General features: G+C 42.2%; 1 pseudogene; it reads left to right on the top strand.

The window, feature by feature from the left end:
- Nucleotides 1–2,484: 2,484 nt before the first annotated feature.
- On the top strand, nucleotides 2,485–3,177 carry LOC136879331 (MOB-like protein phocein pseudogene; annotated as a pseudogene).
- The last annotated feature ends 21,296 nt before the right edge of the window (nucleotides 3,178–24,473 follow it).

Below are 24,473 nucleotides of genomic sequence, written 5' to 3'. Positions count from 1 at the left end.
AGTATCGCAAAGCTCCGCTAGGGGCGCCAGCTAACGCACCCAGCTTATCTCCGTACAGACGTTACTGGGTTCCCGCGCGTGTACTTCGAATATTTATCTGTGTGCTTCTGGCTGTAAAATGATGAATTGTTGTGTTCCTCTCCGTAAATCAAAGGAAGGGAATCCAAATTCTTCATTTGTGAGGTTTCATGAATCCCCTCAAGTAAAGAAATTCGGTACCGGGCGAGTTGGCCGTGCGGTCGGGGGCACGCGGCTGTGACCTTGCATCCGGGAGATAGTGGGTTCGAATCCCACTTTCGGCAGCCCTGAAGATGGTCTTCCGCGGTTTCCTATTTTCACACCAAGCAAATGCTGGGGGCATGGCCGCTTCCTTCCAACTCCTAGGCCTTTCCTATCCCATCGTCGCCATAAGAACTATCTGTGTCGGTGCGACGTGAAGCAAAAAGAAAAAGAAAAAAAGAAGTTCGGAGAAAATTGCTTAATGCTATATCATGGCAAGGATCAAACAAGGGTATGAATGGATTCTATCCGATTGTTCTCGTATTTGTAGCCTGCATTTTAGTGATGGGGATTACCGAGAAAACTGTAAGAGAAAGGTACTGATGCCAGATGTTGTACCTAACCAGTTTCCGAATTATTCCCATTACCTCCAAACCAGAAAAATAGCTCCACGAAAGACCGGAGCGCGATTTCTTCAGAACAAATCCTTGAGGGAACAACCTCTACAACCACAGAAAATACACTGGGCAGTGTATCGAGCACGAAATCCACGTGAAAAATGATGTCTCAATTCTAATTGATATCCCAACGAGTAATAATGATAGCAGTCATCAGATCATAAATAAGATGCTCCGATCGAGAATTGCTAGAAAAGCTAATGAAGAAGGACAATGAACTTGAAAGACTACAGAGGAAATTCGAAGATAACCCAGAAAGATAATCAATTTTCGCAAGGCAATACCCGCGTGGTCAAAAGAAACCATAAGGTACTGTGTGGTGTGGAGAATAGTATTCACACAAGGTTACACATATGGGAGGACTTCCAATCTAGTGTCAGCTCCATCGCGAAGTACTCTGGACAGGTACATGGGAAATGTTCAGTGTGGTGTCGAGGTTTCCCAGTTAGTGAAGGAAAGACTAAAATCCGGATGAGAAAATCTGAACTCTCCAACCAATAGGGAGGATTGTAACAGTGTGTGCCGATGATATTACTGTTAAAGAACGGCTCCTCTACGACCGGACCAGTGACAAGTCGTAGGCGTGGTCAATGTTGAGGGTGTATACGGCATAGATATTGGAAAATCTCCTGCTCTCGCGAATATACAGTTGTGTTTTGTTGTAAAGGGACCTCAAAAAAAAAAAGTTCACTGTTCCTGCTGCTTACTTCCAGTGGGGTGATGCTTATACACCTACTGTAACTAGTAAGATTTTTCATATTTTTTTTACGTTTCTACATCTTAAATCAGACTCAAAAGTGAAATTTCAGCTTCAGTATTTGTATTATCTTCTCAATTAGTTGCATGTTAAGGATTATTTCACATTTTATATTGATCTTACGGACGAACTCTCATTCAACTAACATTATGTTCTGGGTGCGGTAAGTGCTGCCATCTGTAATGTAGCTGTAAACGTAATTCTCGCAGCACAGAGCAGGCAGTATATAGAGATTGAGACGGCGGTGCTCTATAATATGTAAATACAGTACAGTTGTTATAGAGGTCGTTCCGGCAACGTTTTAAAGGTTTTGTCCACCTGTAAGTATTTTTTGTATATTAATTAGATGCTTGGCTTATTTTATACTGGAAGTAAGAGATCAAATCAAGATCAGCAATAATCCAAAAATAAAATAAAAGATGAATTGTAAAGGACCACAGAGAGCAAGGAAGCGAGTACGTCACGACAAGCCGCTGACAGGGGAGGCATGCCCACTTATGTGCCTCAGAACCTGGCGAACAACGTGAGGGATGGACAAAAATGTCATTCTACATATTCTGAGTGATTACCCCACCAACAATGGGTACTACAACTAATAAGTAATGAATAGACAATGCTCTATCGTTAGCCGTCTACCGACAGTGGTTCGATTCCTTCCATATCCGTATCCGAGTCCTCACCTTCACTTGACGACGATCATTAATTTACATTTAATTATCAATCGGTCAATCACCTACATTTTACCACTAATACACACAGGGAACTTGGCTTGTCCCTTGACCTTATAGTTGTGCTATGTCACGCAGCATAACCTTTAACAATGCTGACACTCTGATGATTTCTGCTTTAAAGAATCGTTTTCATTCACAGCTAAGGTGGTATACTTTCCATAAATGTGTGTAACTCGTTTAAAAATGTTTTTCATCACTTTCCAAGATTCCATTTCATGAGAACGTAATGTTATTCCAATAATAAAATAACAATTTTCTTTCTAAGATCTTGCATTTTATTTTCTAGGTGCCACCCTTTGATTTAAACACCGATGCAGTAATGAATTTGAGAAGAAATCGTCCTGGAAGTAAGGCAAAAGATTTTTGTCAGTGGGCAGATATAAGTTTCGAGGACATGGATAGCCCATTAGCCGTTCAACAGTACATTCAGCAGTTGATTCGTCGCAATCCAGGTAACCCAGAAGCAATACTTACCCCTCCTGAAGGACAGGATGAAGACGTTTGGAAGTACGAGCATCTCCGCCAGTTCTGTTTGCAGCTTAATGATCTCGCCGTTAAACTACAGAAGGAATGTCACCAAGAATCTTGCCCTCAGATGGCAGTACTGGATGAGTGGATATTCCTTTGTGCGGCTCACGCCACCCCCAGGGAGTGTTCCGCTATTGAGTATGTCCGACACACATTAGATCATTCTACGGCTTTATTAAATAAAAGTAAATATTTTCCTAGCAGGCACAGTATGAAGAAATCATCGATTGGAAAGTTAGCATCCGTATGTCGAAGATTATATCGCATATTCGCTCATGCTTACTTCCACCATCGACAAATATTCGACGAATTTGAAAAAGACACTTTTCTTTGTCACCGTTTCACCCTTTACATTCTGAAATATAGCATGATGTCCAAAGAAAACCTTCTTGTCCCGATAATTGAATTTGATGCCAGTGGTGATACTGCTCTAAACGATGATGCCAGGGAGCAATCAAGTTGTATTCACATCCGCAGACATTGATAATGCCCGGTGTACACAATACTAGAATTTACTTTGAATTCCCTCCCTACCCCACCATAATAGTTGATTTGTTCTAAAACGCATGGATCAACTAACTTCTTCAGTAACATTCATTTTTAATACGTTTTGTAAAGATTTGTAATCGTATTTGTAAAATAAAAACGTTTCAAATCATGTGTCCCGGTTGAATTCTTTTAAGTATTCGAACGAACAGATCGTTTCAGTTGCTGTTACTTCATGTTAGGGGCTTGGGACATCTGGATTATCAGTTCATGTTCTTAAAACAATAATCGCCACTACCATCACCACAGCGCGCGCGTGTGTGTGAGAACTGCGTCTGGCAATTTTTATGTGATATCTGTGCCTTAAATGTATTTGCAATTAACTGGGGCTAGGGTTAAAAAGATGCAGCAGTGGTCTCTATACTACTCTTTCTGCTACCGTGTTGCAGACAGTTTGATTCGATGCCATTTAGGCTGTCTGCATGCCAATTTTAGCCTTCCAAATGACAGAGAAACCCGAACTCTTCAGTACGATCAAAGGCTGTGTTTTAATTTTGTCGGATAAACACTAAGGGTGGCGTGTACCAACCACGAGTAAGTTCTACTTCCGTAGTAAAGTACTCTTGAAGTCAGCATTCGGCGACTTCCACACGAGAGTAAATTACTTCCGAAGTATTTTAGTCCTTTCAGATACTCCTGGACTAAATTACTACAAGAGTAAAAAGTTGAAGAGCACCATCTTGTAGTATATTACTAAAGAAGTAAATAACGTACGAATATAGGTTAGAATTTACTCTCACGTCGTGCATGGAGTAAGCTAAGTTTAGACTTGTTGACTAATTATAATATCGTGCTGTATATGAGAGGAAAGACGTTTCAAACGTGTTTATGGATTACTTAGATTATATTGGCGATCTCGACGCAGTAAACGATGGGAAATGTAATAGTGCGTAGGCCTACAGTGCGTGAAAGGCGATAGCCGTGTAATGTGAACACGGCGAGTTTCATGAACGTTTTTGGTCTTAGGAAGGAATCCTTTACTTTCCTTCTAAATTTACTTGGAGATCACTTACAGCTGAATTCTTGTCTTAATTTTGTTGTATATCTAAAATTACAGCTGCTGTGTGCCCTACGAGTGTTTCGTACCGGAACATTTCAGTACAGTTGCCGATGATCTAATTAACGTTTACCGCACAACTGCTAGCCGTATCTTTCATCGCGTGGTTAAAGCAGTAGTTGAGGCTAAGAGGGAGGTACGCCTGCAAATGATGATGATCGTTCGGAAAATAAAAGGATATTCTTCACGTTGGCAGGTTTCCACACGTCGTGGGTGCAATTGACTGTGACTGCGCGCATATTCCCATTTATTGCCCTCTCGGTGACAACGGTGAACTTTCAGAAACCGGAAGATTTTTTTTTTTCAATTTGCTTAACGTCGCACCGGCACAGATAGGTCTTAAGGCAACGATAGGGCAGGAAAGGCCTAGGGATTGGGAAGCGACCGTGGCCTTAAGGTAGGGCCTACCTGCCTGGTGTGAAAATGGGAAAATTTCGCTGTGGATGTAGGCCATCTGTATGAAGAAACCGCCATCAGTTTTAATTTTTCCCTTGTGTCCATGACTTTCTGCTTTGCTTCCGTCTTTGCTTTAAAGTCCTTCTACAGAATCTTAACTTGCTTTTCACTGCGTTTTCCGTCACTCGAAACATTGAATTCCTTCGCCACGACTTTCCATGAATTTCCTTTCTTATCCAGCATCTTTATGTTGTGTTTCTTACACCTTATATCCTTTGCATAGATGGTCATTATCTCTATTAACAAGCATTTATCTTTTCCGCTTACGTTTTCCCCCCGTTTCCTATCGCACATAACCTTATCTATTTGGATTTCTTTAAAGAAGATACACGAACACAGCACTACTCCGCGAGTAACGAACGCTACTTCTGTAGTAGTAACTAAAAGAGTAAATTGTACTTCAACTCCCCGACGTTACTTCCGGAGTAAATAACTCCCGTAGTAATTTACTTCTGTAGTATGGACTTCTTTAGTAAACGCTACTTCCGTAGTAATTTACTCCAAGATGGTGCACGCCACCCTAAGTGTGTCACCAGAGGTATTTTACATGCTCATACCATACGACTTAGAGCCCTTCTGCCGGGTTGGCACTCACGATCTTGGGATCTGTAGGCTTACACTCTACCACTAATCCACAGAGGGAACTAGGCCATTACTGTGCTGTTGCGAGAAACCACGAATATCGCTTTTATAGGATAGTCGAGAGGGAGACTATTGCCCACTTCTGTTCTGAGTACATAGTGTTGCCTCACGCTGAGTGCATCCTTTTCTGATGGACTCATTGAGAAATCCGATATTTCGAAAATGTAATGCGCCTAATTCACTATTTGAATAATTGAAACCGAGCATAAAAGATAAAAAAAATTCACTTTTTTTTAAAAAAAAGGTTCGAGTATAACCCAAAATTTGAATAATTATTATGGTGCAGTATACTTGTGAGAATTTTCCTACCCTCTGAAGTATTAAAAGCCCAAGTTGAGAAACCCCCTGTGGGGGTGGTAGTGTTGGGAGGTGGTAGAATACATCCATGATATCCCCTGCCTCCGGTAAGAGGAGACTAAAAGGGGGATCAGAGGGAGAGTAGGTTGGCGACTACGGTTCCCCTAGCTGAGTCTGGCGTAATTCCCATTTAGTGTCAGGCTCCTCACGTTCATGGTTCCGATCTGATCTCCTCCAATTAACTCTTATTCTCTTCCCGCCTCAACAGTATTAGGTTTACGAGGCCTAGGGAGTCTTTCATGTTCATGCTAGGAATCAGCTAAGGGTCCAGTGGTCGCCAGTTCACGCTCCCAAGTTGAGAGCCCCTGGGAAAAGATAGTAGGAATTTTGAAATATGACACTCCATGCCGTTCAATGTTGGCAAGTAGGGAATTTCTAGTGAAACATTCAGCTGCTTCTGTGGATCAGTGATAGAGTGTCGGTCGGCCTCCGGATCCCAAGATCGCAGTTTCAAACCCGGCGGACGTAGTCGGATTTTTTGCAGGGTGGAAAAAGTCCATTCGACACTCCCTGTCGTACGATGTCGGCATGTAAAAGATCTCTGGTGACACATTTGGTGTTAACTCGACAAAATTCATTAAAACTCAGACATAGACACCCAAGAGAGGTTCGGTTTATTCTGCCATCTACAGTGAGTTTCTCTCATCGGTTGGCAGGCAGGCGCGCCCAGCTTCTCTGCCTCCCGTTGACTCATTACTTCCCGTTACACAGCGCAGCGACAGCACGGTTTGCTCGCACCTCATAATGCCTCAACATGTGTACACGATAGAGGAAAGTGTATTTATGTACGATAATTATGTGAAAACAGAATCTTTCTGGGAAGTCGTTAGGCGATTTGTAACACAATTTCCAGATGTACGCCCTACACATAGAAAGGCCGTGCGGAAAACCGTAAACAAATTGAGAGGAACTGGTTCTTTACTCGATAAGACGCGAAGTGTTAAAAAACGTGTACTTAACGAGGAAAAAGAAAAGGAAATCGCAGAAAGATTAAAACATACGCCTACAAAATCCCTAAGACGACTTGGACAAGAAACCGGGGTTTCGAAGAGCTCAGCATGGCGGGCTACGAAAATGTTAAAATTGAAACCATACAAGGCACGAGCTTATTTTCTTAATCATTCTTAATTACTACCTAGGTAATTTTCATAATTCTTATTTTCTTAATTTTAACTATTATATCTTGTCATGCATGGGTAAAGTGAGCGAAGTGCTGTCCTTGTTACTATAGCGGGGAGTGATGAGTCAACGGGAGGCAGAGGAGCTGGGCGCGCCTGCCGGCCAATCGATGAGAGAAACTCACTCTAGGAGGCCTACAGAAAAACGGAACGGCAAAATTGACGAGCATGGCGTCAAAAAATGTCTGCTCTTTACGACTTTGCCATATGATTGGTACGGTATTATTAGTATTAGTGACACATTCGGCGTTAACTCGATGAAATTAATTAAAATGCAGAAGTAGATCACTCAGTAGAGTTGAGTTATATCTGGTAGAGTAAAATGATTCGTCTAAACTGACAACAAACAGCGTAAATCGGCGTTAAATCAAATTGCCTATATTAGCATCTTACTAATAGAAGAACTTTTGGAAGTGATTGAGAACGATCATATTTATTACGAGTTTCCGTCAAGGGCTCACAACGGGTGAGAAAACTAGGTCAACATTTGATCTCCCCCAACCCCGGACTTATATTTGCGAAGTCTACAGTGTCTTTTAGTTTCCTGCTGTTGACGACCATTCTCTTCCTTTAGCCGATACGCTCTGAGCGCAAATCTGACCTACTACGTCTTTGTGGGTGACAGGGCCTATACTCCGCACGGCCTTACTTCTAAATTGAAGTTTCACAAAACAAATGAGCATCGCCTTCCCTCTGTTGCCAGCGCGCTACGCCTGCGAGAACAGCTGATGCAATATGACCGCGGTAAACGGCCCTTTTAAATTGTAATACAGTACTCAGAAAAACGAATGAATATGGATTGAAAACAAATTCAAAGAACTACACTTTCTAACAATATCTGGGACTAAAAGAGAATATATTATTAACAATAAAAGAGAATGAGGAAATTACACATCACTAACGGCTAATGGCTGGCACAGAAAGGAGGTTATGGCCTACAAAGGGAACACTCTACTGATCTCAGAGTCACTGGAACCCTCCAACAATATGAAAAACACACTAAATATTGAAGGAAAATGCAAAAGATCGCGAACCGTACCGAATACCATACACGCTGAGCGAGATAGGTTAACCACGTGGCGAATGAGAATATTAGAATTGGCAACTAAGTTTCGAGATCGTGCTCTGCCGATATAAATCAATATGAATGGCAGCTTGGGATTGGTTGGATGTCTATGCTTCAGCGTATAACCACCAGACAGAGCCAAAATCTGCTGAAACGTCAATTTAGAAGTAGAGCCGTACGGAGTTTAGGTGACTGAAAGAAGCTCCCAGGAGCTCTCATCTTGAGAGTACAGGTTGACTACTACTACTACTAACAACATGTTTTCATTCCTCCCCTGAAGGGGGAGGTGGGCCTCTTAGACGGTGACGCCGTCCCTCAGGCCGGATATGCTCGGAGAAGGTGAGGGGATTGGTGACCGTGGTCCATACTAGGAACTGTCCCGGCATTCGCCTTAGTGCAGGAGAATGGAAAACCACGGAAAACCATTCTCAGGACAGCCGACGGTTGGGGCCTGCAGTGAGGTCCAGCCCTGTCCCGTCTCCCGAATGCAGAGGCGTAGAGTCACGATAGAGCTGTGGCCACCCCTCCTCTGCTCGGTTGACTGGTCAGAGTGCAGAGCTGTTGGACCATGGACCAGCCGTAACCCACTCTGCATCTACCGACACTACAGGTTGACGATCCCGGAGTCTCTAGCTGAGTCTGGCTTGCCTTCCACTTACTTGTGCTAAGCTTCTCACTTTCATCTTTCCCATATGACCTCCCTTAATCCAGCCCCTTGGTGTAGGGATAGCAATCCTGCCTCTTACCAGGAGGACCCGGGTTCGATTCCCGGACAGTCCAATGATTTTAATTCTGGGCTGAGGGCTGGAACGGGATTTACTCAGATTGTAAGACCAACCGAGGAGCTGTCTCATATGAGAGACAGCGAACCCAGTCGTGAAAGCCATGCAGTATGGTTGGGGATGACGTCACGCTGACCACGTATTGTAGAAGTTTAATCTGCTGGACATCTGGCTGGCAGCAGTCATCTTGATGGGTGAAGTCCCTAATGGGCTGTTGCGCCACGGGTTAATTCATTTTGGCCTATCTTGACCAACTCTTGTTCTCTTCCGTCCTTGACGGTATTAGGTTTGAGAGGCCTAGGATGTCTTTTATTTACACACCTTTCGTGGCTCTTCATTTTCTTATGGCGATACCTTCATTCTTCGAAAAGTTAGTTCTCTGCCATACTTCTCTTTGATAAAGGTTGTGCTTCTTCTTGTTCCTGTAACATGCCTATAAGGGGAATAAAAATGTTACATTTTCTTTTGAAACGTCAGTACATACCTGCCCGTCTGGTAGCCATGCCGTTAAAGTGTTAAGTCTTTATGGTCTTCCCCCTATGGGTGGGGGCGGTAGAATACATCCACGGCAACCCCTGCCCGTCGTAAGAGGCGACTGAAAGGGGGACCAAGGGCTCTGAAATAGGGAGCGTGGGTTAGCAGCCACAGTTCCCCTAGGTAAGTCTGGCACTGGTTCCACTCGTGCCATTCTCCTCGCTTTAATCTTCGATACCTGACCTATCTTGGCCAACTCGTGTTCTTTTCTGACCCCGACGGTGTTAGGTCTGCGTGGCCTAGGGAATCTCATTTTCACGCCCTCCTTGGCCCTTGTCTTTCTTTTACCAATATCTTTATTTTCCTCCTCGCGATGAACTATTTTTTACAAATGCGGCAAATCATGAAATGCACCGACATATGTAACTTCAAAATAATAACTGATTTGACATTTTAAAATTGTGGGCTAAAATCAAAATCAGGTTTCATGCTAAAAGTGCTGACATTTGTACAATAAGTTGCTTCTTTGCTTTTGATTTGATAGTTTAAATAGACCACCATATTTGTTTACTGAAAGTCGCTCTTATTGGTTACACTTAGAACTAGGTTATTTTGTAGGCGGAGCGTGGTTGTTAATAGTCGTCCAAATTGAAAATAAATAATACTACAAATTTGCGCGATATCACGTTCGAAAAGATCTTCTTCAAGTTACAGTCGGTACGTTTTATTCCCCTGGTACATGAATTTTAAAGAAATTTGTGCTTAAGACGCTGGCACAAGAACATCTACAGAAATGCGGTGGAAGGCCCCTTTTGTTATGGAATCAGTAGAGCTATAAAGGAGTTCGATTTCTTACTATACCTGCTATTTTGAAACTTATGAGTTGAAACTTGTGCTTGTTTACGACCACTGCATCAAATTTTACACAATAGTTGCTCCTATATCTTAAGTGCTCCAAAAGAAAGGGGGGGTGAAAAAATTCCACCCTTAAGGGATTGAAATGGGGGCTAAACCCCTAAAATTCAAATATTTATTCCTCCCAAACAGTTTGGCACAAAAGGTTGAAATTTCACACAATGATTGCTCTTTTATATCTTTAAAAACTCGCTTGTTAGGGGATTAAGACCGAAACACACAAGCATTTATTCCTCCCAAACCATCTGACAAAGTTGATATTTCATTCTTTATTCTGGATATTTCAAAGAGAACTGCAGTATCTACTCAGTGCCGGGAATGTCCGAGGACATGTTCGACTCGCCAGGTGCATGTCTTTAGAACTGATGCCCGTAGACGACCTGCGCAACGTGTTGAGGATGAAATTATGCTGAAGACGACACATATACCCAGTCGGCGTGCCAGCGGAATTAATCAATGATGGTTAAAATTCCCGACCATGTCGGGAATCGAACCCGAGATCCTTATGACCAAAGATCAGCACGCTAAATATTTAGCCATGGAGCCGGACATTGACTCTGTCATCATAGATGTTCCAACGGAGAGGTTATACACATCACTGTAGTTCCTCAACTCCATTACACCTTCAGGAATGCCACCATACAAACTCATCCTGAAAGTTGGTGCAATTGGTATACACATCAGAAACATGAACTTGGGCTCAGAAATTAATGAAGTTCGCGTGGTAGTACCGTGATCTAATAGAATTGGAAGTTCTTACAGATGCTGGAAAGGGAAACATTGTTTTCATACCAAGAATTGAATTAGTTTCGACATATCCCAACATGCCATTCTCCATGACAAGACTGTCGATTCCCGTTAAGATTGGCACTTGCAATGATAATAAATGAAATAAATAAATTTTCACCTGGGCGTTGCTGTTTTATGTCTTCGATATTAAATAAAAATGGGTTTTAGGGGTTTGAATAGCAAAAAAAAAAAAAAAAAAAAAAAAAATGCGTGGTAATGCCAATTAATGTGCATTTTCTAAATGACTACTAGTAACTTACTGGGAAATAGGTCACTTCAGTCTAATCATGAAGGAAATTTCATCACCATTCCAAACAATTTTATGGTCAACTCTATCGTTAAACTGACATTTGGTACTTCCATGAACTCTAATTCTGTAGACGAAATACCACTCACTGACTCATCACCATACTTCTGACAACACGTAATGCGTGAAGTTCAAATTTCACACAATAGTTGCCCTTATATCTTAGGTGCTCACAAAGAAAAGCCTTGAAGAAATTCTACCCCTAAGGAACTGAAATGGAGGTAAATCCAAAAAATAAAAATGAAAGTATTCATTCTTCCAAAACCGTTTGATACAATTTGAAATTTCACGTGATGATTGCCCTAATCCTGGATGTTAATTAAGATATATCCTCGAACATTCTGTTTCTATGGGGTTTGAATGGCAGTTCGCTCCAAACGCAAACATACTCATTCCTTAGCATGGTTGCCTAGTTGTACTTCCTCTTAAAACAATAATCACCACCACTACCACATCTAATTCTGCAGATGAGTATTCGACCCAGTATTGTGTGTTCTCTCAATAAAAGTAGTTTCGAAATAAACAAGTCCGTGCCATATTTCGTTCATGAGGATTTCAAGGAGTATTGCGGTATCGACTCAGTCATCATAGACGACCCAACGGAGAGGTTATACATAGACCTATCGCTGTAGTACTTCAACTCCATTACAGCTTCAGAAATGCCACCACACAAATTCATCCTGAAAGCTGGTGCAATTGTTATGCTCATCAGAAACATGAACTTGGGTTCAGAATTAATTAGTGGAATTCGCATGGTGGTACCGCGACTTAAGGGAACGATTTATAAACCTGGAAGTGAATAAAGGTGCTGAAAAGGGAAACATTATACCCATGCCAAGAAGTAAATTAAAGCGGAAAAGAATCATCTTATGCGGATCAAAAACCACACTGGAATTACACACAACGAGACAGTAGACCATCTGGCAAAGCAGAGCATTACAGAAGGCCAGTTCCAAGCACTACCCCTACCATACACGGAATTCCAAAGCCACATCAAGGAACAGGTTTACAAAGAATGGTCAAATTACTGGGCAACAACTCAACTCATCAAAAGCAAGCATTACGCCGCTATTCAGACACACATCCCACAGAAACCATAGTTCAATCTACTATCTCTAACTCACTGCCATATCACGTCAATTATCAGAATGAGACTTGGACATGCATCTTACCGTGGTCATCTGTTCAGACTCAAAGTTATAGACTCCCCAAATTGTTCCTCTGACCCCAATCAAGAAGCAGGCCTCAACCATATAATTTTAGGATGCACTATATACAAACCATAAGTTACCAATTTATATCAAACGCTTATACAACTCAAAGTTCCACTTCCCACTTCCGTTTCGTCGTTGCTCAGCAGTTATGAAATCCATATATATCAAGCAATAGCCACATTTTTAAGTGAAACCAGTTTAACATTGTGATACGTTTGTTTTACTGTGTAGTCTGTATTTAAACTGCTCTCATCCAACCAAAGATCTTGTACCATGGCTTTCTATCACCAATTAGTCACAATGCGATGAAATGTCCCATGTTGTAAAGATGTTGCTCTTTGACCTTCCTGTTTTCGAAATGTACAGAGCTGGCAGCGTGGTCTTGCAGACCAAATGCCAAAATGTTATTTAAAAAAAAAATTGTTTATACAGATACAAACATGCTTTTCTCCATGACAAGACTGCAATTTCAGTTAAGATTATCATTTGCAATGACAAAAAATTCCCAAGGGCAGACTTTCAAGAAAAGAGGAATTTATCTTCCCAAACCTGTGTTCACACACGGGCAACTATGTGCAGCATTTAGCCCTGTAAAATATCCAGGGGATGCCAGAGTTGTCGAAGAAATATCTGAGCAAGGTGAAAATAGCACTGCATACACTAAAAACATTTTTTATAAATAAATCTTACTAGTGGACCTGCGCTATTCCGCAGTATTCGTTATAAACAGGTCAGATAACTCGCCTTGATATGCGTGCACTAGTCATATTCTTTTCCCTGCCATTTTCATTAGTTTTAAGAACATTTAACACCGGTACATAATAACTGATTCATTTGCTATGTAATTTATAACAATTCCTTCCATACAGTATTCACTGTGCCTCGACCAATCGGGCCTATCTGGATCTTAATATTTTCAAACGATCTTGCCCGAGATAGTGCAACATACAATTGGCGGTGACTGAATACTGGTTCGAGTAAGTAGACACCCACTTTTTCAAGATGTTGTCCCTGCGCTTTATTAATGGTCATACAGAAGGATAGTCGACCTGATAGCTTCCCGTCTGCGTACGTCGATGTTTTCTATTAGCAGCATGCAAGTTATTAGGAAAGTTCTGCCATCTGTTGAGTATATAAAGAAGCAAGGGAAGATCAGAGAATCAAAGAGTTTATAGTACAGTATAATCTTCTTCCATGATCACAGGAAGGGTATGAAATGAAATGAAATGGCGTATGGCTTTTAGTGCCGGGAGTGTCCGAGGACAAGTTCGGCTCGCCAGATGCAGGTCTTTTTATTTTACACCCGTAGGCGACCTGCGCGTCGTGATGAGATGAAATGATGATGAGGACGACACATACACCCAGCCCCCGTGCCAGCGAAATTAACCAATTACGGTTAAAATTCCCGACCCTGCCGGGAATCGAACCCGGGACTCCTGTGGCCAAAGGCCAGCACGCTAACCATTTAGCCATGGAGCCGGACACAGGAAGTGTATACACTGGCTTGACAGGTAGTAATCAAACGTGGGTGTAGACAATGATTTTTTTTTTTTTGCTAGCTGCTTTACGTCGCACCGACACAGATAGGTCTTATGGCGACGATGGGACAGGGAAGGGCTAGGAGTTGGAAGGAAGCGGCCGTGGCCTTAATTAAGGTACAGCCCCAGCATTTGCGTGGTGTGAAAATGGAAAACCACGGAAAACCATTTTCAGGGCTGCCGACAGTGGGGTTCGAACCTACTATCTCCCGAATACTGGAACTGGCCGCACTTAAGCGACTGCAGCTATCGAGCTCGGTCACAATGATATTACTAAGGATGAAAATCACATAATTAGATCAGAATATTAATGAAAGGAAGAGCCTCCGTGGCTCAGGCGGCAGCGCGTCGTCCTCTCACCGCTGGGTTCCATGGTTCAAATCCCGGCCACTCCATGTGAGATTTGTGCTGGACAAAGCGGAGGCGGAAGAGGTTTTTCTCCGGGTACTCCGGTTTTCCCTGTCATATTACATTCTAGCAACACTCTCTAATTTTATTTCATCTGTCTTTCATTAAACATTACCCCAGAGGAGTGCGACAGGTTTCAGCAGCCGGTACAATTCCTATCCTTGCCGCTAGATGGGGCTTCATTCATACCATTCCTAACCCAGTCGAATTACTGCAAACAGGCTAGGCAACCGCTAAGTACAGAGTGAATTGCGGGTTAGGGTAAGCCTTCGCCTGCAATTATTATATTGATCATTTAATGATTTGATTTTATGATTATTCAAAGTCGGATGAACTTAGAGACTTATCAATGTCTCATGATTCACGGGCACGCAATTCCGGAGAGAATAAAACAAACATAAAGCAAATCGATCCAGTAGAACAGACGGACGGATTTGCCAAAGCTGCTTGTAGTAAACTCGTTTAATATACAGATTGTGAGATTCTGCTTCATAATGCAAGATGTATGCATATTATTTATTTTGTTTACATTGCTTGGTTGCAATTTTTTATGCTAATACAGACAAATGAAGTGGAGTATGGCTTTTAGTGCAGGGAAATCCCAGGATGGGTTCGGCTCGCCAAGTGCATGTCTTTTGATTTGACACCCGTAGGCGACCTGCGCGTCGTGATGAGGTTGAAATGATGATGAAGACAACACATACACCCAGCCCCCGTGCTAGAGAAATTAACCTATGATGGTTAAAATTTCCGACCTTGGCGGGAATCGAACCCGGGACCAAAGGCCAGCACGCTAACCATCAAGTTGGGAGCCGGACACTAATACAGATAAGCAGCCTTTACTGCTACAGTCTGCTAGATTTATTTGTATATACTTGCTATTGCTGTACAAGTAACTATCTGGCTTCTTTTATTGACAATTCATGTTCTCCAGGTGGGTGAAATATCGTTATGTAATATGAATACTGACTGAATGATTAATAGAGCAGTTAAATAGCTTTAATGAGATTCGTAAATAAGCATCAAACCACATGAATATGTGAAAGTTAATACTTCTTTTTATCACGGGGGACATTATTATAAATTATTACAGGAGAATTATGCTGTTTTTTGTAGTAATTCTAAATGCATTGTTTATTTAGTGGAATGAAAACCCATGACACAGCCATGTCATAAATGTCATAATCGAATTTGTAAATAATTGTAAACACCACAAAAAATTAACAGGTCATGCAGTTAAAAGGCAGGCAAATGTATTGCGGAGTAATACGGATGACACTGAGGACACTCAACTCTCTAGTGATTGGAACTACTTAGTTGCTAGAAAGGAATGCAATTATTTTAAGCGTATGGATCTATAGATATAAAATAAGAGTTCTGTCTGTACATTGTTCAGAATTGAATAAATGTTTTTTTTGTATCGGCCGTGTCCAAAGTAACAAGGAGATGGACTTTTTAATTTTCTGTCATCTCTGTCTGTCTGTCTGTATGTATGTATTATACCCTACAGGGCATAAGACAATAATGCATTATCGAACTTACCTGTTTATCTGTCTGTCAATAACTGCACCAGCCTTGCTGCAACGGGTAGGTGGGCGTCTTGGGTTCGTGTGATGCGAGTATGATAAGACAGGAATATTACTCTATTACTTTAAATTACGAAATGAGGAACTCAGTTGCTATTTCAATATATAATTTGGACCAACCATAAGTTTCTGTTTTCACAAACAATTTTTCTTTTACAATAGGTCGCACTAGTAGTGCAAAAGATAAATGCCATAAAGGCTTACATCTATAATTTTCAAAGAATAAAATGAATGACGTTACAAAAAACAAAATAGCTTGACGATGCCTCGCAGAGGAGTAGATCAGTGAACACAAATAGGTCCCTTATATGAAACAGACATGATGCTAGGATTAGGGATGTTTCGCAGAAATAAAGCTATTATGAAAGGTTCCCTCATATTTTGGGGAAATATTTACATCTAAATAGCAACTCCGCATTTTACAAACGCCGACTAAGATAAACCCAACACTAAAGCTTCATGTTACCCGACCACGTATAAAATACATAGTGATGTGAGCCCATATCCTCTGAGTAATCTTTATACATACTAGATAAACTAATAATCCTAATTCTTTAGTAGCAAGATATCATATGTGCAATACACATCAATGTTGACAAGTACGTGGAAAAGAAAAAGAGGAACAAAAAGAAAAGGATCGTTGTCACCAACAACTCTCTACCCGAAAGGAAGAATCCCTTACAATCTTGGCTTTTAAAAATGGCTGCGACTTCTTGGAATGCCATGCTGGGCCATTGACCGCTCCGTCTAACCATTAAAGCCTCCTCCTTACTTAAAAAATTGTAAACAAGGCAGCCATCGAGCCAGTTTCACTGCGTTCAGGACACAATACCACAAGAGGGTTCTCATTTCGTTTTCTTTTGACAAACCAAAGCATACAACAAAGAAGTCAATTCTCATTCTATAAATTTGGCTCTAATACCTGACCATCTCGGGCCTAATTCATTTCATACAAAGTTCTAAACTGTACTATTTCTCGTAAAATCACGACCATCTATACTTATGACGCGCCTGTTACCCTTCAGGTCCACGGTTCAGGTCCATGTTTGGCAGAGTGAAACGCAGTCAAAGATTTTAATGACACTGCATACAACGTGGTTTTAATCTACCAGGATTCAATCAAATAGATACGTGCATATAAATCATATTCAGGCACCATGCAAACACTACGTTACGCATATATATCTATCCTTCCAAATAGAGAGAACGATAAACTAATCCAATTGATCCTTACATACAAGAAAAATTTATCCAACGACAGATACTGAGGAATATACCGATCTAATATTCACTAAACGATCTTAAGTAACAATAGGCATTCTTCTTCCCAGCACGTAACATAACTCACGTCGCTATTCGCTACATAAAAACATCTATATTTACAATTTTAGTATTTTAAAAACTATCTTTATAAACGGCCTGATGGGCTATAATCAAGTCGTATTCTAAATTACATACTTAATTACTACATTTCTGCGTAAGGAACCCCCAATCCTAACACATGCTTACAAGTGTAGTTCACTTATCTATCATTTGGTGACCTCCTCATCCCTCCTTCAGGGTTCGGCTATGCCTTCTTAGCCCAACATGGTAGCGATGTGGTCCTGGGTCGATCCTCTCTGTCCAGTCTCCATGGATAGCTCGTTCATGAGGCCGTCTTCTTGAGGAATGGCTCGTTCATGAGGCCGTCTTCTTGCCGTTGCGGTCGGAAGGTCTCGTATCATACGTCTCTTGAAACACGGCACAGGTCTTCACTGGAATGAAATGCCTAATTTATTAACCGCACAGCACTCTCGGTACTTTAATTTAATTTTTGAGACAGAAATCAGTACTGGCGATCTGCGACGTTAAAAATCATTGTTCCCCTTTAGCCGTTTAACCACGCACGAATGTATGTAAGCAATATATCTACTATCTGAAATCCGCAACTTAATCGGTCGAGCGAATTGTCATTTTCTCATGCATGACTGATTCAGACTCATAAGTCTAGCGGGAATAACACAGATGGCCTTAGTTTATACTCGCACTTCTTCCGCACTTCGCAATATATTTACGTGGTTACTCGTACCGCTTCATGATGAAGTCTATATGTACGGCATTGTCTACAGTCGGTTAATTAGGCACTCGCGACTTCACTGTAAGGCGTCTAAATACAATCATACGATTGAATAATTACTGGAAAGTTTATGGATCACCGACCCACTGAATAAACGTTAGCGCAACTGCACTAAAGTAATCACAGTGTTTGCCCTAAACAAAGGTTTCTGGCGCAAATACAGACAGACACTCGACGCGCACTAGCAGCAATCTCAGCGTCGAATGAACCACCTCCCTCCACATCTCTCAGCTCTTATAGCGGGAAAAAAGCGAAGCGACGCTAGGGACTCCCTCGAAACCCTCTTGAGCTTGGTATGCAGCCACTAAATAGTTTCCCACGGTGGTCGGATTATTACGTAGTTATTAATCTCATTACTTATTAACAGCGTTAAACGTATAATAATTGGCTTCTTAAAATTCTGGAGATAATTTTATTTTTATTATTCTGGAAAGTCTTCAGATAGAGGAGATATCACTCGATTCCCGTGATGTGGTGAACCTAACTACTCCCGCTTAAAATATTGTTAGGGTGGTATGGTACTTCCCAAAACAAAATTCTTAACTCTCTTTCCTTCTCCCACATATCTCCTGTTTCACTTGTGCATATCCACACCCTGCCTAGGGAATCACCTCCTGAGTTCCCGCGTTCTATATGACATCACGCCCTTACAGTTGGCGTCATGTTGCGCAATATTACTTCTGCGTTAAATAACTTATCGCTTATTAATGAATGAACAGAATGGTGCAGTATGTACGGGCATTACGAGAAGATGACTCAAGAGAATTTAATGACAATCGGTGTATAAAGTCGGGGAATGAGGCACTACCATCTAGGCTATAAATAATTTCATTTATGCTGAGTGAAATGGCATTTTAGGGAAACCCTAAAATTTAATTCTCGAATATCCATGTCATTAGTGGTCCTTTCGATACATACCTCATAACTAAATGTATATGGAATTGAGTTTGGGATTATTTATGTCATATATAAAGGGCACTAGGAAAGTTTTGCAATGCGAGTGAATGCTTTAGACATTTTCAAAATAATTTCCACCACACTTAATACACTTTTCCTTACGTCGAAACCAGTCACTGAACCAACTCTGCCACTTTTCTTCGGTTACATTTTCACACTCTTGATCCCATGCTGCCAGAAGCTCCTCGTCGGATGCAAAACGCCGCCCTTTCTGCTTCATCTTCACTTCTGGGAAGAGTGCGAAGTCACATGGGGGCAAGATCAGGACTGTATGGAGGGTGATCAAGCACAGTCAACCGTGATCTGGCAAGAAAATCCATTGTTACATTAGCACAATGTGCTGGAGCATTGTGATTCAAGAGCCAAGTGTTAAACCGTGACCTTGGACGGAGCTCCTTGAGAGCCTGGATGACATGAGGCAGACAAGTCTCACTGTACCACTTCGCAGTAACTGTCCTTTGTGTTTCTAGCACAATCAGAGTCAGGATGCCCCGTTTAGTGAAGAATACTGTAATCATCCTTTTCTTCACTGACCTTGACTTTCGCGCAGTCACAGGAGTACCATCATCTTCAAACAGCCACACCTTGTTCTAGGATTTTTTGGGACATCGTAATAATAAAGCCAAGTTTCGTCATCTGTAAGGATGCTATTGACGTTACGAGAAGTCCCATTTTCAAACTGTTTTAGCATTTTTCGGCACCATTTCACTCGATGTGTCCTTTATTCCTCTGAAAGTGAATGGAGCACCCAAAGGGAACAAACCTTTCTAACAAGGAGGTGGTCGTGTAGAATTGAATGAATAGCTGGTGCAGGGATGTGGAAGATCTCTTCTACCTGCCGATATGTCAACCACCTCTCTTGTTGCAACATTTTCCTCACAGCTTCAATGTTTGCCTCGGTCACTGATCCAGACGGTCGCCCAGAACGAGGATCGTCTTCAACCCCAAAATTTCCCCTCTGGAACTCTTTGTACCAGCGGAAAATTGTTGTCCGATGTGGACAGTCTTTCCCCAGCACAGGAGTCATTTCCTCCAGGCACTGGTCAACTGTTAATCCACGAGCAAAATTGTAGCGGATAATTGCGCGATATTCACCTTTAGACATCTTAACTTGCTTTCAGTTCCACTGCTTGGTAACAACTGGTGTGAAGATCGCGCCTTGCAGTCTTCTAAACCGGTTTTCACCCCTCTTTTCATCCCTCACCATAACAGGGGTGTCGAGCCAACCTTCTTGCGTATTGCAAAACTTTCCTAGTGCCCTTTGTACATTTTTACCGTACCGGCTATGATAATAGAATTCATGAATTTAGACTTTTGTTGCCTAGCCCATATCAACGCCGAACATTGCTAACATGAAAATGATGTTCAATCGTGTTAACTGGAGGTGTTTTTTCATGATTGTCTTAGGGTGTGAAACCGCATGGTCATTGGTTCACATCGACAAGGATTTTGTGAAGGTGATTATAAAAATGAGAAAAAAATCGTAAAAGAACGGTCCCTTGAAGAATAATGATCGCTTGAAGAATAAGCCAAGAGGGAGTATTGAAAGAAGGAAGAACTCTCTTTATATTACATGCTCTAATATCACAGTGTGGGAAGAAAACTAAACGTGAATTATCGAAAGCTCATAAAATTGATCAGCAATATAATTACATTGACCATTGTCTGTTGAGTTGTGTTTTCTCTCTTCTGCTGCCACTCATCACCGATAAGTGGGGTTACCGCTGCGTCCCGAGTAAAACAGCTTGCCTGAATATTGGCGAAAAGTATCTGGGGAGTTAGAATACTTTATTTTCTTAGCATGCTATTCCTCTGGCTCATCTTGGTATTCCAATTATTCAATTCATACTCTGATGTGCTGATTGGAAAGAGCAGTGTGCAAACTTAACGGAATACGGCAGAGCAGTGTTCGCGGCTGTCTGCGGGCTGTTAATTCCGTAACGAAACGCGGGCACGTCAGCTAGTTAATATCTAAGACTGTGTGTCCAACTCTTGTCCCGTTTCTCTATGAGTTTGGGTGTGAAGTGAGATGAATCTTCGTAGCGAGCCTTTACGATCTGATGCTCTTCCTGACGTCAACCTCATCAGAAGAGTGAATGAGATGAAGTGAATAACGTGGTATATTATGGTAGGAAGGCAGAGTGTGAAACCCAGCGCCGGCACTTAGCCTAGTCCTGTCGAATAACACCAAGGGTTCTGCTCAAGGCTAATTAGGCTAATTAGAATGTAGGACTAGTCTGTGAGAAAGGAGCCAGTCGTAAGTTGGACTCATGCCTCCTTCTTTCCTGGACTTTAAAAAAAAATCTGGGATCGGCACTGTCGTGGATTAAGTTTAGTTTTACTGCCGGATGTCCTTCCTGATGCCAACTCTTTCTGGAAGTACGTATTCACTATCGGGTGTTTCTGTGGTGGTTAGTAGTGTGATGTGTTCTGTGTAAATAAAATTATGGATTATTGGCGTGGATGAGGTCCTTCCTCGAAGGTCGAACTCATTATAGTAGTATAAGTGGATGGTTCGGCCGCCTCCTCCTCAGGCCCTCCTCAGAGTCCTCCTCCCGCGGGAAATTTGAATTTTGGTGGGAGATTTAAATTTTGGCGCGAGATTTGAATTTGTAAACAAAGCCACGTGCTTTTTGACAGTTGTCATCCGCCATCCTTAAACAACAACGCATCGCTAACTTCATTGCTGCCATCTTGACGGGGCTAAACCTCAGTGCTGCCATCTTTACGACACTAAACCTCACGGGCGGGAAATTTAAATCTTAGCGCGAGATTTGAGTTTGTAAACAAAGCCACGTGCTTTTTTGACAGCCGTCATCCGCCATCTTGCATCACTAACCTCAGTGCTGCCATCTTAACGGCACAAAACCTCAACAACAACAACAACAACAACAACAACAACGCATCGCTGACCTCAGTGCTGGCATCTTAACGCCTTATAGGCACGTGGTGGCGGGCAATGGGAAAAATTCCACGTGCTTTTTTGACAGCTGTCATCCGCCATCTTGCATCGGTAACCTTAGTGCTGCCCTCTTTACGGCACTACGGGCAATTTGAAAAATTCCACGTGCTTTTTTGACAGCAGGCATCTTTAATCAACAGAGCTCCGTGCTGCCATCTTTAGCTACTACCTTTGAAATGTGGTGGCGGCAATTTCCACGTGACAGCTGTTATCCGCCATCTTTAATTAACGGAGGAAACAAAGCCACGTGCTTTTCTGACAGCTGTCATCCGCCATCTTGCATCGCAAACCTCAGTGCTGCCAATTTTAGCTACTACCATTGAAATGTGGTGGCGGATAATTTGAAAAATTCCACGTGTTTTTTGACAGCAGCCATCTTTAATCAACAGAGCACCGCACTGCCATCTTTAGCTACTACCTTTGAAATGTGGTGGCGGCAATTTCCACGTGATTTTTTGACAAGCTGCCATCTTTAATTAACAGAGCAAACAAAGCCACGTGCTTTTCTGACAGCTGTCATCCGCCATGTTGCATCGCAAACCTCAGTGCTGCCATCTTTAGCTACTACTTTTGAAATGTGGTGGCGGACAATTTGAAAAATTCTACGTGCTCTTGTTTGGAAACAAACCAACGTGCTTTTTGACAGCTGACAAGCTGACAGCAGCCATCTTTAATCAACAGAGCATCGTGCTGCCATCTTTAACTACAACCTTTGTAATGTGGTAGAGGGCAATTTGAAAAGTTCTACGCGCTCTTGTTTGGAAACGAACCCACATGCTTTTTTGACAGCTGACAAGCGGCCATCTTTAATCAACAGAGCACCGTGCTGCTATCTTTACGGCTACTACCTTAAGCACGTGGTAGCGGGCAATTTGAGAAGTTCCGTTAGCTATCACCATTAAACAGTAAAACTTTAGTGCATTTGCGAACCGAACCTCTCATCTACCATCTTGAAGGGGGGCTATCCTTAGTTTACGACAAGATGCCCTTCCCGACGTTAATTAGCGCTTAGTGGCTACTACACAAGATAGCGGCGGCTGTTATGGCTACCTCTTCCACCTCCTCCTCCTCTACCTCCTCCTCCTCATCCTCTGTCAAGGCATAGCTTTATCGAACAAGTTTTAACATGCATCGCGAAGGCGATGTGGTAAATATCTGTGTTTATGAACGGGAGTGAAAGTGAGTGAAAGTGTTGTCAAGTGAATGAATTACGGTACGAGCGTAAATATGTGAATAATATAATTATTGTAAATATTAGCTTAGTGGCTCTGTGAAGCAACTAATGTACATGGAGCGTGTCCTTTTTCACTGGGCCATCCATAAAGTCTGTATGATTTATGGTAAATACAAAAATAATAATGAATTAATACGTATACAAACACTCAGCTCTCGAGCTAGAGAAATCAGCAAAGGTGGCTAAAAGCCCCGGTTCGGTCGAAAACTAAAGCCGGGGCCCTATAAACCGAAGGCCACTACGCTGATCGCTCAGCCAACGAAGGGTCTCGCATGTCCATGTTAATAAAATTAAACTTTTCATCAGTATACTTCACATTTTTCTTCATAGTTCGTTTTCGTCTCGGATTAGGCATACGGAAGTCGAAAGTAGGTGTAGTTTAATTTCTGTTTGTCTATTTGTTTGTTACATCACGGGAAAACTGCTGAACAAAATTTCTCGAAAATAGGTATTTATTTTCAGGGATAACCGCGTTGTGCATTAGGATATACACCGAGAAGCTAAAAGTCACTGGAAGGTGTGTCTCATTAAACATGTGCCATGTATGACCCCTGAGCGTTGCGGCTACCTGTGGTATAGGTGAGCAGTTTGTCACAGACACCAGTGTCGTGGAGATGGCAACACGTCGCGAGTTAAGCGACTGTGAACGTGGGATGATCATCGTCGCACGGTGCATGGGTTATAACATTGCGGGGATTACACGCGAATTCGGATTTCTGAGGTCAACAGTGTCCAGGGTGGATCTTCAATATCGCAGAGAGAATGTTACTACCCGCGTAAACCGCCACACGGGAAGATCACAAGTGTTTAACGAATGGACATCACTCGCCTCCGCAGAACCATACTGGACGCTCGACGGGCTACTGTAAGTCAGATCAGCGCCCAGTTGAATGTTGGGGGTCAGGAACCCATTTCTACCAGGACTGTAAGGAGGCAGCTGCACCGCATAGGTTTCATCAGCCGTCGGACCAACTCGTGTCCCTTTGCTGACTCATCGACAAAGAGCTCAACGACGTGCATGGGCCCGCGAACATCGGCTATGGACCATGGAACAGTGGCAGCGTGTGGTATGGTCCGATGAATCTCGGTTGCAGTTGTATCGAGCTGATAGGTGCACGAGGGTGGCCCATGAAGCTATGAATCCTGCGTGCCAACAAGGTTGTGACCAGGCAGGAGGTGGCTCAGTTCTGATCTTG

This window comes from Anabrus simplex, chromosome 8, assembly GCF_040414725.1.
Source record: "Anabrus simplex isolate iqAnaSimp1 chromosome 8, ASM4041472v1, whole genome shotgun sequence".
In the NCBI taxonomy this organism is placed as follows: Eukaryota; Metazoa; Arthropoda; class Insecta; order Orthoptera; family Tettigoniidae; genus Anabrus; species Anabrus simplex.
This window is presented reverse-complemented; position numbering and strand designations above follow the sequence as displayed.